We start from the raw sequence: 8598 nt of genomic DNA, 5'->3' as shown, positions 1-8598 counted from the left end.
CATGCAGACCCCCAGCCATGTCATGACATCAGTATACATCATGCAGACCCCCAGCCATGTCATGACATCAGTATACATCATGCAGACCCCAGCCATGTCATGACATCAGTATACATCATGCAGACCCCCCAAGCCATATCATGACATCCTGTTCAAATGTGATCATCTGAGCTCCTATTACGTACAGACAGGCAGGTGAGCGAGAGAGCTCATGAAGTATATAATAGCATTCGTAACTAACAAAGTAATACTCTAAGGATTTTCATCTCTTCCAAGACACTGAGAAAGTTGAGATGGCTCAGTTTATTGATAAATAAAGATAATGATGGATAATTTAAGGCGGAGTAACATGAATGAGATTGATTTCAGGTGAGGTTGGCAGGCCTGCCTGGCTGCCTGCACACTTGTAAACATTGAGGTGCCTCCCCCCTGCACTAGCTGACCTGCCTCAACCACATTTTGACAACATTATGTGACATTATTACGCCATAAAATATGAACAGTGCTTTAGATTCTGTTTAGTTATACGATTTTATCACCATCTCAAGCATAGTAAGTAACTGAAAGGGAAAGAGAGAGGTGTTATTTGGTGTATAATGTGAGATGAACTTGACGAATAAGATTAAGTGAAATATAATTAAACACAAGGATTAAAGCAAGACTGAAGACCAAACCATCGAGTCACTTATAAAGGCAGTTGTTAACTTTGAGGTAAGAGGTTGAGATGTACCTGGTGGCTCAGCACTACCAGGGGGACGGGACGACACCCCAAGCATTCACAAAGTCACTTATGGAAATGAGAGGAAGAGTATTATTAGCCTCGTAACACGTAATGGAAATGAGTTGAAAGGTCACCCATGAGATGAAATGAAATTCAGTATTAAGAGGGTTATTAATAGAATAGTAGGAAGGGATCTGAAGATCAGGGAAAGTGTGAAGTTCGTTTGTGGACAACTGGGTGAAACATGTTCATAATTCAACAGAACATATATATATCCCAGGGGATAGGAGAGAAAGAAAAACTTGCCACGTATTCCCTGCGTGTCGTAGAAGGCAACTAAAAGGGGAGGGAGCGGGGGGCTGGAAATCCTCCCCTCCCGTTTTCACTTTTCCATAAGAAGGAACAGAAAAGGGAGCCAAGTGAAGATATTACCTTTAAGGCACAGTTTTGTGTTCTTAACGCAACCTCGTCAACATGGGAAATGGCATGTATGTATGAAAAAAAAATCTATTAACCTTACCAGGGTGTTGGAGTACTGATTTAGATGTACGACTTTGTTGCCTTTGGAATACAAGTCAAATTGTCCTGCGATGGTATTTTACCTGAGTGTTTGTAGACCAGAATAGAATAATAGGAATGATATTTTGGTATAAGTCTCTTTTAACTTTGCATCATAACTAGCTTTGTGGAATGGATATTTACCTTATAGATGCTTTTTATATTTTTTTTGTGATTGTAGAAATATCTCCATAGGACAGATCTGTCTCATGTGTTGTGCCGAAAGCTATTACTTAATGTGATAGAGGCATATCAGAGAAACTATGGAGTTTGCATAATAGCAGATAATTCACTTCAAATAAATCGAGAACGTTTATAAAGTCTCACCTAACCTTCATAGCAGACACATTTATCGTAATGTCCAATATTCTAGTCATATTATACCAGTCATATACATAAAAATGCACCACCAATGTGGTGCCAGATTTTGACATACAAGTAACACAGTGAATGTCTGTGAAGTCCCCAGCAGTAGAAAAGTTTTATTGATAGCTGTATTTCTCTCATTTTGGCTACCAGGTGAGGCTTCTATAGGTTCTTTTCATACATTAGAAGTATGTTATATACTCTTACATAAATTATTTTCCCTGATATACATAACCTCTATAGTCTTACTTAGTCCTTGAACCTGGTGAGTCTTCATATGAAGTCCTGTGTAGCAAGCTCTGGGAGGTATCTTAAGTGCTAGTTGTTATTGGCTTACTTTGAACACTCCACCAATATTTTTCCATATGTATGGCTACTAAGTGTTCCTGAGGCTATATATATTTTTATTTTTTTTTATTTTTTTTTATTTTGCTTTGTCGCTGTCTCCCGCGTTTGCGAGGTAGCGCAAGGAAACAGATGAGAGAAATGGCCCAACCCACCCCCATACACATGTATATACATACACGTCCACACACGCAAATATACATACCTATACATCTCAATGTACACATATATATACACACACAGACACATACACACATGCACACAATTCACACTGTCTGCCTTTATTCATTCCCATCGCCACCTCGCCACACATGGAATACCATCCCCCTCCCCCCTCATGTGTGCAAGGTAGCGCTAGCAAAATACAACAAAGGCCCCATTCATTCACACTCAGTCTCTAGCTGTCATGCAATAATGCCCGAAACCATAGCTCCCTTTCCACATCCAGGCCCCCCAGAACTTTCCATGGTTTACCCCAGATGCTTCACATGCCCTGATTCAATTCATTGACAGCACGTCGACCTCAGTATACCACATCGATCCAATTCACTCCATTCCTTGCCCGCCTTTCACCCTCCTGCATGTTCAGGCCCCGATCACTCAAAATCTTTTTCACTCCATCTTTATACTTCCAATTTGGTCTCCCACTTCTCCTTGTTCCCTCCACCTCTGACACATATATCCTCTTGGTCAATCTTTCCTCACTCATTCTCTCCATGTGCCCAAACCATTTCAAAACGCCCTCTACTGCTCTCTCAACCATGCTCTTCTTATTTCCACACATCTCTCATACCCTTACATTACTTACTCGATCAAACCACCTCACACCACATATTGTCCTCAAACATCTCATTTCCAGCACATCCACCCTCCTGCGCACTACTCTATCCATAGCCCATGCCTCGCAGCCATACAACATTGTTGGAACCACTATTCCTTCAAACATACCCATTTTTGCTTTCCGAGATAATGTTCTCGACTTTCACACATTCTTCAAGGCTCCCAGGATTTTCGCCCCCTCCCCCACCCTATGATTCACTTCCGCTTCCATGATTCCATCCGCTGCCAGATCCACTCCCAGATATCTAAAACACTTTACTTCCTCCAGTTTTTCTCCATTCACACTTACCTCCCAATTGACTTGACCCTCAACCCTACTGTACCTAATTACCTTGCTCTTATTCACTTTTACTCTCAACTTTCTTCTTTCACACACTTTACCAAACTCAGCCACCATCTTCTGCAGTTTCTCACATGAATCAGCCACCAGCACTGTATCATCAGCGAACAACAACTGATTCACTTCCCAAGCTCTCTCATCCCCAACAAACTGCATACTTGCCCCTCTTTCCAAAACTCTTGCATTCACCTCCCTAACAACCCCATCCATAAACAAATTAAACAACCATGGAGACATCACACACCCCTGCTGCAAACCTACATTCACTGAGAACCAATCACTTTCCTCTCTATTTGTATGTAGCATTTATGGATCTGGAGAAGGCATATGATAGAGTTGATAGAGATGCTTTGTGGAAGGTATTAAGAATATATGGCGTGGGATGCAAGTTGTTAGAAGCAGTGAAAAGTTTTTATCGAGGATGTAAGGCATGTGTACGTGTAGGAAGAGAGGAAAGTGATTGGTTCTCAGTGAATGTAGGTTTGCGGCAGGGGTGTGTGATGTCTCCATGGTTGTTTAATTTGTTTATGGATGGGGTTGTTAGGGAGGTGAATGCAAGAGTTTTGGAAAGAGGGGCAAGTATGCAGTCTGCTGTGGATGAGAGAGCTTGGGAAGTGAGTCAGTTGTTGTTCGCTGATGATACAGTGCTGATGGCTGATTCATGTGAGAAACTGCAGAAGCTGGTGACTGAGTTTGGTAAAGTGTGTGAAAGAAGAAAGTTGAGAGTAAATGTGAACAAGAGCAAGTTTATTAGGTACAGTAGGGTTGAGGGTCAAGTCAATTGGGAGGTAAGTGTGAATGGAGAAAAACTGGAGGAAGTGAACTGTTTTAGATATCTGGGAGTGGATTTGGCAGCAGATGGAACCATGGAAGCGGAAGTGAATCATAGGGTGGGGAGGGGGCGAAAATTCTAGGAGCCTTGAAGAATGTGTGGAAGTCGAGGACATTATTTCGGAAAGCAAAAATGGGTATGTTTGAAGGAATAGTGGTTCCAACAATGTTGTATGGTTGCGAGGCGTGGGCTATGGATAGAGTTGTGCACAGGAGGGTGGATGTGCTGGAAATGAGATGCTTGAGGACAATATGTGGTGTGAGGTGGTTTGATTGAGTAGGTAATAATAGGGTAAGAGAGATGTGTGGTAATAAAAAGAGTGTGGTTGAGAGAGCAGAAGAGGGTGTTTCGAAATAGTTTGGTCACATGGAGAGAATGAGTGAGGAAAGATTGACCAAGAGGATATATGTGTCAGAGGTGGAGGGAACAAGGAGAGTTGGGAGACCAAATTGGAGGTGGAAAGATGGAGTGAAAAAGATTTTGAGTGATCGGGGCCTGAACATGCAGGAGGGTGAAAGGCGTGCAAGGAATAGAGTGAATTGGAATGATGTGGTATACCACGATCGAAGTGCTGTCAGTGGATTGAACCAGGGCTGTCAGTTTTCTAAATTGTTTCTTACATTTTTCATATGTATATATATGTATGTGTGTGTGTGTGTATATGTGCGTATGTATGTGTGTGTGTATGTGTATATATATATATTATTATTTTTTTTTTATTATACTTTGTCGCTGTCTCCCGCGTTTGCGAGGTAGCGCAAGGAAACAGACGAAAGAAATGGCCCAACCCCCCCCATACACATGTATATACATACGTCACACATGCAAATATACATACCTACACAGCTTTCCATGGTTTACCCCAGACGCTTCACATGCCTTGATTCAATCCACTGACAGCACGTCAACCCCGGTATACCACATCGCTCCATTTCACTCTATTCCTTGCCCTCCTTTCACCCTCCTGCATGTTCAGGCCCCGATCACACAAAATCTTTTTCACTCCATCTTTCCACCTCCAATTTGGTCTCCCTCTTCTCCTCGTTCCCTCCACCTCCGACACATATATCCTCTTGGTCAATCTTTCCTCACTCATTCTCTCCATGTGCCCAAACCACTTCAAAACACCCTCTTCTGCTCTCTCAACCACGCTCTTTTTATTTCCACACATCTCTCTTACCCTTATGTTACTCACTCGATCAAACCACCTCACACCACACGTTGTCCTCAAACATCTCATTTCCAGCACATCCATCCTCCTGCACACAACTCTATCCATAGCCCACGCCTCGCAACCATACAACATTGTTGGAACCACTATTCCTTCAAACATACCCATTTTTGCTTTCCGAGATAATGTTCTCGACTTCCACACATTCTTCAAGGCCCCCAGAATTTTCGCCCCCTCCCCCACCCTATGATCCACTTCCGCTTCCATGGTTCCATCTGCTGCCAGATCCACTCCCAGATATCTAAAACACTTCACTTCCTCCAGTTTTTCTCCATTCAAACTCACCTCCCAATTGACTTGACCCTCAACCCTACTGTACCTAATAACCTTGCTCTTATTCACATTTACTCTTAACTTTCTTCTTCCACACACTTTACCAAACTCATTCACCAGCTTCTGCAGTTTCTCACATGAATCAGCCACCAGCGCTGTATCATCAGCGAACAACAACTGACTCACTTCCCAAGCTCTCTCATCCCCAACAGACTTCATACTTGCCCCTCTTTCCAGAACTCTTGCATTTACCTCCCTAACAACCCCATCCATAAACAAATTAAACAACCATGGAGACATCACACACCCCTGCCGCAAACCTACATTCACTGAGAACCAATCACTTTCCTCTCTTCCTACACGTACACATGCCTTACATCCTCGATAAAAACTTTTCACTGCTTCTAACAACTTTCCTCCCACACCATATATTCTTAATACCTTCCACAGAGCATCTCTATCAACTCTATCATATGCCTTCTCCAGATCCATAAATGCTACATACAAATCCATTTGCTTTTCTAAGTATTTCTCACATACATTCTTCAAAGCAAACACCTGATCCACACATCCTCTACCACTTCTGAAACCACACTGCTCTTCCCCAATCTGATGCTCTGTACATGCCTTCACCCTCTCAATCAATACCCTCCCATATAATTTACCAGGAATACTCAACAAACTTATACCTCTGTAATTTGAGCACTCACTCTTATCCCCTTTGCCTTTGTACAATGGCACTATGCACGCATTCCGCCAATCCTCAGGCACCTCACCATGAGTCATACATACATTAAATAACCTTACCAACCAGTCAACAATACAGTCACCCCCTCTTTTAATAAATTCCGCTGCAATACCATCCAAACCTGCTGCCTTGCCGGCTTCCATCTTCCGCAAAGCTTTCACTACCTCTTCTCTGTTTACCAAATCATTTTCCCTGACCCTCTCACTTTGCACACAATCTCGACCAAAACACCCTATATCTGCCACTCTATCATCAAACACATTCAACAAACCTTCAAAATACTCACTCCATCTCCTTCTCACATCACCACTACTTGTTATCTCCTCCCCATTTGCGCCCTTCACTGAAGTTCCCATTTGCTCCCTTGTCTTACGCACTTTATTTACCTCCTTCCAGAACATCTTTTTATTCTCCCTAAAATTTAATGATACTCTCTCACCCCAACTCTCATTTGCCCTTTTTTTCACCTCTTGCACCTTTCTCTTGACCTCCTGTCTCTTTCTTTTATACATCTCCCACTCAATTGCATTTTTTCCCTGCAAAAATCATCCAAATGCCTCTCTCTTCTCTTTCACTAATACTCTTACTTCTTCATCCCACCACTCACTACCCTTTCTAATCAACCCACCTCCCACTCTTCTCATGCCACAAGCATCTTTTGCGCAATCCATCACTGATTCCCTAAATACATCCCATTCCTCCCCCACTCCCCTTACTTCCATTGTTCTCACCTTTTTCCATTCTGTACTCAGTCTCTCCTGGTACTTCCTCACACAGGTCTCCTTCCCAAGCTCACTTACTCTCACCACCCTCTTCACCCCAACATTCACTCTTCTTTTCTGAAAACCCATACAAATCTTCACCTTAGCCTCCACAAGATAATGATCAGACATCCCTCCAGTTGCACCTCTCAGCATATTAACATCCAAAAGTCTCTCTTTCGCACGCCTGTCAATTAACACGTAATCCAATAACGCTCTCTGGCCATCTCTCCTACTTACATAAGTATACTTATGTATATCTCGCTTTTTAAACCAGGTATTCCCAATCATCAGTCCTTTTTCAGCACATAAATCTACAAGCTCTTCACCATTTCCATTTACAACACTGAACACCCCATGTATACCAGTTATTCCCTCAACTGCCACATTACTTACCTTTGCATTCAAATCACCCATCACTATAACCCGGTCTCATGCATCAAAACCACTAACACACTCATTCAGCTGCTCCCAAAACACTTGCCTCTCATGATCTTTCTTCTCATGCCCAGGTGCATATGCACCAATAATCACCCACCTCTCTCCATCAACTTTCAGTTTTACCCATATTAATCGAGAATTTACTTTCTTACATTCTATCACATACTCCCACAACTCCTGTGTCAGGAGTATTGCTACTCCTTCCCTTGCTCTTGTCCTCTCAGTAACCCCTGACTTTACTCCCCAGACATTCCCAAACCACTCTTCCCCTTTACCCTTGAGCTTCGTTTCACTCAGAGCCAAAACATCCAGGTTCCTTTCCTCAAACATACTACCTATCTCTCCTTTTTTCACATCTTGGTTACATCCACACACATTTAGGCACCCCACTCTGAGCCTTCGAGGAGGATGAGCACTCCCCGCGTGACTCCTTCTTCTGTTTCCCATTTTAGAAAGTTAATACAAGGAGGGGAGTATTTCTGGCCCCCGCTCCCGTCCCCTCTAGTCGCTTTCTACGACACACGAGGAATACGTGGGAAGTATTCTTTCACCCCTATCCCCAGGGATAATATACATATATATATATACATATACACATACACACACATACACATACATACGCACATATACACACACACACACATACATATATATACATATGAAAAATGTAAGAAACAATTTAGAAACAATATATATATATATATATATATATATATATATATATATATATATATATATATATATATATATACATATATATATATTATCCCTGGGATAGGGGTGAAAGAATACTTCCCACGCATTCCTCGCGTGTCATAGAAAGCGACTAGAGGGGACGGGAGCGGGGGGCCAGAAATCCTCCCCTCCTTGTATTTTTTAACTTTCTAAAATGGGAAACAGAAGAAGGAGTCACGCGGGGAGTGCTCATCCTCCTCAAAGGCTCAGATTGGGGTGCCTAAATGTGTGTGGATGTAACCAAGATGTGAAAAAAGGAGAGATAGGTAGTATGTTTGAGGAAAGGAACCTGGATGCTTTGGCTCTGAGTGAAACGAAGCTCAAGGGTAAAGGGGAAGAGTGGTTTGGGGATGTCTTGGGAGTAAAGTCAGGGGTTAGTGAGAAGACAAGAGCAAGGGTAGGAGTAG

The 8598-nt window shown here is 42.5% G+C and overlaps 1 long non-coding RNA gene across 1 annotated transcript in view; it reads left to right on the top strand.

Annotated features, from left to right (window-relative positions):
• The first annotated feature begins 405 nt into the window (after positions 1-405).
• LOC139754701 (uncharacterized) overlaps positions 406-8598 on the top strand; it is a 32551-nt gene continuing 24358 nt past the window's right edge. The window contains exon 1 of the long non-coding RNA XR_011713928.1: positions 406-711. This is a non-coding gene — a long non-coding RNA (uncharacterized lncRNA). The remainder of the gene's footprint in view (positions 712-8598) is intronic.

The sequence above is a fragment of the Panulirus ornatus genome, chromosome 17 (genome assembly GCF_036320965.1).
Source record: "Panulirus ornatus isolate Po-2019 chromosome 17, ASM3632096v1, whole genome shotgun sequence".
Taxonomy (NCBI): domain Eukaryota; kingdom Metazoa; phylum Arthropoda; class Malacostraca; order Decapoda; family Palinuridae; genus Panulirus; species Panulirus ornatus.
The sequence above is the reverse complement of the archived record's forward strand: the minus strand, read 5'-3'. Positions and strand labels throughout refer to the sequence as shown.